The following is a 7,647-nucleotide window of genomic DNA, read 5'->3' on the forward strand; positions in this document are numbered from 1 at the left end:
ATTGGAACTTTCAGTGGATTAAAAAAGGTCACAGTAGCTTGGCTCATAGTAAGGCACTCAACCAGCGTCTCTTCACATGGAGTTGGTAAACAAAAAGCACTGAGGCACAGCTATTTGGACCCAGAGTTTGGGATTCAGAGTCAGATAATCCCAGAATCAAATCCCAGTTTTGCTTGCTTCTTTTTGCATGCCCTGGGCCTCTCCTCAGTAAAGGCCCTACCTCACAGGATTGCCGTGAGATGGCATGAAATCACACATGTGAAATCTACATTAGCAATTACTGATGCTTGCTCAAAATTACCTGGGGCCAGAGGCTGTTCTAGGGCTTTCCACTTGATCCTTATACAACCTGAAAAGGAAGGTGCCTTTTCCCCCCCCCATACTTTATTTACTTAGTTGAAAGCCTTCTATGGTCCATAAAATGTTTTATATAGTTGATCTCAAATTTGTTCACACTGATTTCAGTGAGTCAGATATTGGTTTTCTATGCTCGGGACTCTACTCAGGGTCTGCCGTTGCCAATTGATTTATTTCAAGATCAAGGTTGGCACTTTCATATCAAATCCTATTTTAAATCCCTCTCTGTCAATTCTTTCCTGGATTCTAACTTTGCATTCCTACATGGAACCAGCATCATAAAGTCACCAAGATAAATCCCTTTCCTCCGATATCATGTGATCTAATTCGACATGCCCCTTCCCGGGGCCACCAGGCTCCAGAGCCTTGGCTGTGATGCCAGCTGGGCACCTCCTGCTCTACCCTCAAGGAAAGGGCCTTTAACCACCCCCACCCCCCACCATACAGGTGAGGACGCGGTGGAAGAAAAAGGTAAGTCAAGTCTCCAGGGTCATTCAGCTAGTGGTAGTGATTCTGTGAGCCATACACAGCCCATAATCTTAATTAAGGGAGAGCTGCAGGTTGCCACATGTGGCTAGAAGTACCCATAAAAGGGATGCCATTATTATTGCTTCCCCGGTGGCTCACACGGTAAAAAAAAATCTACCTTTAATGCAAGAGACCCAGGTTCGATCCGTGAGTCAGGAAGATCCCCCTGTGAAGGGAATGGCTACCCACTCCGGTATTCTTGCCTGGAGAATCCCACAGACCGAGGAGCCTGGCAGGCTACAGTCCATGGGGTCACAAAGAGTAGGACGCGATTGAGCAACCCACGCAGGTATTATTAATGCAGCCGTCGTGTCTGAGGAGCAGAGAACCCGAGTCCCCACGGCTCCCCTGCAGAGCAGTCACCCCGGGCCTGCGCGCTCAGAGCTGGGCTGCCCTGGCTGGCGTCCCCGGCCGCCTTCCCCAAGGCCGGTCCCGGGCAGCCACACCCCGCACCCTCGCCACACCCTGCGCTGGGCTCTCACCACCCCAGAGGTTCTGGCCACACCCTGTCTGCTCCCGGAAGGTAAACAGGGCCACCGGAGAAGGGTGGCATTGTTGTGCCTGCGGTCTTGGCCCCGGAGGCCCAGGGCTCAGGCTTGCAAATGCCACAAATCAATAAGCAGTAAAAGTCAGCACGGAGGCCCTCTTGAACTTCAGCTGACCTCCGTTCCCGGCCAGTTAGTCACGAGAGCAAATGCTCGGAACCGATTCCAGGAGAGAAAACTTCCGCGTGGCCTCTAGTTCACTACCTTGAAGGAAGGGGTTTGCAGCCTGGAGGAGGTGAGGGGGCGTTAAGTTCTGGAGGAAAGGCAGGCAGTCTTCCAGTGTCACTGAGAGCAGGAAAAAACTGCCCCGGTCCCAGTGAAATTTGCGGTTGTGAAAGAGTGCAAGACCCTTTCTTTTCCGCAGCTGCTTGCATGACTAGGTTTCATTACAGCAGCTCAGATTGATTGATGGAGGGCTTCCTGGACGCCAAGCCCTGTGTTTAATCTTTACCTGCCTTAACTCACTGGAGGTGCTCAACGACCCTAGGAGGCGGATTTTATTATCTTCATTTCACAAATGAGAAAACCATGGTGCAGATAAAGGGTAAATAAACTGCCCCAGGGTTGCTCAGCCTCTATGAGGCAGATGCTAGAATCTGAACCCAGGCAATCTCCTGGGTTAGACAGTCACCTCCCTGGAGGCTGTCCTCGGGGATTTCTCTGTTTTCCCTCCTCATTCAATTTTGAATCGGAATTCTAATACCAAGATATACACAGAAAAGGATGACTTGGAGGGGCTGTTGAGGGTCCCCCTGAAACCTGCGAGGGCTCCTCAGGGGCAGCTGGGGAATGTGTTGGATGTTGGAGAAACATGCATCCCAGGGCCATCAACTTTGTTGCTGTCCCTAGATGAGAAGCTGCCAGTTAAGGTGAGGCCCCTCACCTGATCTTGCCTGCAGATTATTGCAAGGGTGGAGGGAGCATCTGGTTTGGGGACAGACCTCTCAGAGTTATTTCCCCAACACTGTGAAACATTACAAATTCTGCCAAATCTGGTCTCCTGGCATTTCTGTTTATGGTGCAGGTTGAAGTTTGGTTTTCTGTCGTTGCTCCTTGGAGCTAATTTCTTGCAGAGGAGGCAACAAAGGTCACTAGAGAGAAAGCACCCTGGTGCAGGTTTCACGAGGGCGAGGCAGCCTGCACCGCACGGCCCCTCAGCTCCGCCAACAGCCTGAGGCAGTGGGGGAGGATTCCCGTGGCCAAGGCCACCCTGAGAGCCGGGGCTCGTTTTCTGAGTGTGATCAGAAAAACCCCTGCCTCAAGTGTCTTTGTGGCTTATCTGCTTGGGGTTTCTGCAGATTTACTGGGTTTGTGGTTATCCATGTCCGTGGAGGAGAAAATGGCAACCCACTCCAGTATTCTTACCTGGAGGAGCCTGGTGGGCTACAGTCCATGGGGTCACAAAGAGTCAGACAGGACTGAGTACTAAACACACACACATGGCCATTGGTGGCTCAGTGGTAAAGACTCTGCCTGCCAGATGAATGGATAAGGAAGTTGCGATACGTATACACAATGGAATATTACTCAGCTGTAAAAAAGAACGCATTTGAGTCAGTTCTAATGAAGTGGATGAAACTGGAGCCTACCTGCCTTAGGCAGATTGAAGTAAGTCAGAGAGAGAAACACCAATATAGTATATTAAAGCACATATATGGAATTTAGAAAGACAGTAATGACAACCCTATATGCAAGACAACAGTAGAGACACAGATGTAAAAGAACAGACTTTTGGATTATGTGGGAGAAGGCGAGGGTGGGATGATTTGAGAGAATAGCATTGAAACATGTATATTACCATATGTAAAATAGGTGATCAGTGCAAATTCAATATATGAAGCAGGGTACTCAAAGCCGGGACTCTGGGACAACCCAGATGGATGGGGTGGGGAGAGAGGTGGGAGGGGGGTTCAGGATGGGGGGATACATGTACACCATGGGTGATTCATGTCGATGTGTGGCAAAAACCACCACAATATTGTAAAGAAATTACCCTCCAGTGAAAGTAATTTAAAAAAAGAATCTGCCTGCCAATGCAGAAGACATGGGTTTGTTTGATCGCTGGGTAGGGAAGGTCCACTACTTAGGCAGTGGTATTAGACAGTCACCTCCCTGGAGGGTGGCCTGGGGGATTTCTCTCTGTGTTTTCTCTCTCATTCAATTTGGAATCAGATTTCTAATCTCAAAGTATACACAGAAAAAGGATGACTTGCAGGAGCTGAGGAGGGTCCCCCTGAAACCTGCAAGGGCTCCTCCGGGCAGCTGGAGAATATGCAGGATGTTGGAGAAACTTGCATCCTCAGGGCCATCAACCCCGCTGTCCCTAGACTGAGAAACTTCCAGTATTCTTGCCTGGGAAATCCCCATGGATGGAGGAGCCTGGCAGGCTACAGTCCCTGGGGTCGCAAAGAGTCAGACTCGACTCAAGGACTAAGGAATAACAGTAATGCCCATAGCAGGTCCTCCAAGAAATACACTGGATCATTCCCTTGATTACTCCCACATATTGGGTCATTGCTTTGATTAATGCACTACAAATACTTCAAGAATGATACATAAAATTGAAGATCCGGGCTTCTACTGAAGGGTCTGGAGTTGTGGTTCTCAGTAGGGGAGGCATCAGGCTTTAAGAGGGAACCCAGAATATGTGGACTATGGGCGCCCCCTGCTGGAAAGGGGAAGCTAGACATCTGGGACCTTGCGTTCAGAGCCTGCGGTCTTCTGAGGGCTTTTGGAGCACCTCTTCTCCCCTCGGCTAGACGGCTCTTTTTCTTGTTTGACCGAGACTCAATTAATTGCAAGAGAGTAAAGAAAGGCAACATGGCTTAGTGGTAAAGAGTGTGGATTCTAGAGCCAGACCGTCTAGGTTCAAACCCTGTTCCACCATTGCTGTGTGACTTCGGCGAGATCATTAAACCTCTTTGTGCCTTACCTTCCTCATCTGTAAAGTCAGGATGATAATACTAGAACGCACCTCACAGAGCAGTTACAAGACATGAATGAAGTAATATCTCAAACACTGAGATAATAAGAAGTAAAATATGTGAATGAGCATTTGCTGTTGTCAGTCACTCAGTCATGTCCGACTCTTGCGACCCCGGGGACTGCAGCACACCGGCTTCCCTGTCCTTTACCGTCTCCCAGAGCTTTCTCAAACTCGTGTCTTTTGAGTCAGTGATGCCATCCAATCATCTCGTCCTCTGACGTCCCCTTCTCCTTCTGCCTTCAATCTTCCCCAGCATAGGTGTCTTTTCTAATGAGTCGGCTCTTTGCATCAGGTGCCCAAAGTACTGGAGCAAAGTATTGATCCAAAGTATTGGAGCTTCAGCTTCAGCATCAGTCCTTCCAAAGAATATTCAGGACTGATTTCCTTTAGGATTGACTGGTTGGATCTCCTTGCAGTCCAAGGGACTCTCAAAAGCCTTCTCCAACACCACAGTTCAAAGGTATCAGTTCTTCGGTGTTCAGCCTTTTTATTGTCCACTTCTCACATTAGTACATGACTACTGGAAAAACCATAGCTTTGACTAAACGGACCTTTGCTGGCAAAGTAATGTCTCTGCTTTTTAATACGTTGTGCAGGTTTGTCATAGTTTTCTTCCAAAGAGTAAGTGCCTTTTAATTTCATGGCTGCAGTCACCATCTGCAGTGATTTTGGAGCCCAAGAAAATAAAGTCTGTCACTGTTTCCATTGTTTCCCCAGCTATTTGCCATGAAATGATGGGACCAGATGCCAAGATTTTAGTTTTTTGAATGTTGAGTTTTAAGCCAACTTTTCCACTCTCCTTTTTCACCTTCATTGAGAGGTTCTTTAGTTCCTCTTCGCTTTCTGCCATAAGGGTGGTGCTGAAAATGAGTATTATAATAGTTAATTATACAAATATGAGGGCTTCCCTGTGGTTCAAACAGTAAAAAGTGTGCCTGCATTCTAGGAGACCAGGGTTCCGTCCCTGGGTCAGGAAGATTCCTTGGAGAAGGGAATGGCTACATACTCCAGTATTCTTGCCTAGAGAATTCCATGGACAGAGGAGCCTGGAAGAGTCAACTCTTTGGAAAAGGCTCTGATGCTGAGAAGGATTGAAAGCAAGAGGAAAAGGGGGCAGAAGAGGATGAGATGGTTGGATAGCATCACCTATTCAATGAACATGAGTTTAGCAAACTCTGGGAGATGGAACAGGGGAGTCTGGCATGCTGCAGTCCATGGAATTCCAAAGAGTCAGACAAGACTTAGCAACTAACGACAACAACAAAAACAATATATGTTGATTATTGCTCATAAATGCTGTCACCACTGTTTCGCCGTTATTATTGATAAAGTATAAAAGAAAGCTTCCACCCTCTCTCTCTCAGTCTTCGGGGTCATTCTCACGGTCATCAATAATTCTAACAATTTTGGGGGGGTGTTGCTATGCCACTCAATATGAGGAATCTTAGTTCCCCAACCAGGGATCAAACTCATGCTCTCCGCAGTGAAAATACAGATCCTTAATGACTGGACTACCAGAGAATTCCCAAGTTCTAACAGTTTAGGAGTTGTTAGCAGGGAGATAGCACAGACAGAGATATGATAATGATAAACCATATCTCCCATCCCACCCTTCAGTAAACATTCAACTACTGTCAGCGTCTAGTCATTCAAACCATGGCATGTGTCACGGGACACATCATTCTAGACACCAACAGAAGGGAAGACGTAATTAACACTCTACCAACAGGAAAGCTTTCTCAGAGGAAAAGGTGGGATAACTTTTTATCAGCCAGACACATTCAACATTCGCTGGGTTAGGGTTAGCAGTAACCTCCCTTTTATTTCTGCTTTTGGGGAAATTTAATAAAGTTTTCGTGTCTGAGGTAGCAACAGGTAAGCACAACAAAACAATTAGTTTTCTTAGAAATTTGGAGATTATACATATGTATATTCACATACATACATATACGTATTGTGTATGTATGTGAACAAGTGTACCTATATCTTATATTTAAGGCATTTGCATATATACACATTTACTGTGAAGATTTTTAAGACTGCATGCACTACATACGTTTCATCCAGAATGTCTTAAAAATGTTGATGCCCCAGGGACTTCCGTGGTGGTCCAGTGATTAAGAATCTGGCTTGCAGTGCAGGGGACATGGGTTTGATCCCTGGTCCCGGAAGATTCCACAGGCCGTAAGGAATCTGTGCACCACAACTACAGAACGTAAGTTCTAGAGCCCGAGAACTGAAACTAGAGAGGAGCCCCCCTCTCTGCAACTCAGCAAAGCCCTGGAACGGTCAAAAAATAAATACAATTAAAAAAAAAATACAAACGGTGTATTTAAAAAAAAAAAATACGTTTATGCCCCTTTGAGTGCAATATCAGTGGTCATGGGGAGGGAGAGGGGCGTGAAAGAATATTTGATAGTTATAGGTCTACACAAAACACTGTATTCCTAAGGAATTTAAAAATTGGGGAGGGTTTAGAAAGTGGTGATGGCGGTGATGACGGTGTAGCTAAAGGATGGGACTTCCACTTGCCACTTCCAGGAGCTTGATTTTAGGGGTAGCTGGTAGTTATGGTAGAAGGAGCTCAGCCATCCCTTTGCCTGGAAAAGCTTGCGCTTGGCATCGTGCTTGTGAAACACCCCTCCTGACCTCAGCACCTGGACTGAGTACCTTCCCTGAGCCAAGGCAGCACCCAGTACTTATCACCCTTGTGGGAGGGAGGCCACGCCTTTTTTCTCCCCTCTGTATCTCTTGGTCAGAGTTGGCATGCAATGAATATTTGTTTCGTCGATGAATGGATAAACACTCGATGGAACATGCATGAATGCACAAGCAAATGAATGAGAAAATGAATAAGAGAAGCAGAGAGACCTGTGAGTCTGGAACTGAGGATGATTCCTACGTGAGAGGTTCAGAGAGGCAGAGTCAGAACCTGGGATTTAACATCTGCTAGGGTTTGTCTCCCAACAGAAAGAATTATCAGCAGCAGCAGCATTTTAGTATAGCCCAAGGATATAACTTAGTGTTCTGAGTCAGCAAGCCTTTCTTCTGAGACTGGGGAATCTCCTAGCTGACAAGATAAGCTCCAATGAAGCCAGAGGCGATGGAAAGTCACTTTTGGACAAAGTCACTCTGCAGTGACTACCAACACAATACTACCAACACCTAGAATCCACAATCAGTATTTTCACATTCTCTCTGTAGCTCAGACTTCTAACACCTTGCGAAGCA

This window comes from Cervus elaphus, chromosome 17, assembly GCF_910594005.1.
Source record: "Cervus elaphus chromosome 17, mCerEla1.1, whole genome shotgun sequence".
Taxonomy (NCBI): Eukaryota; Metazoa; Chordata; class Mammalia; order Artiodactyla; family Cervidae; genus Cervus; species Cervus elaphus.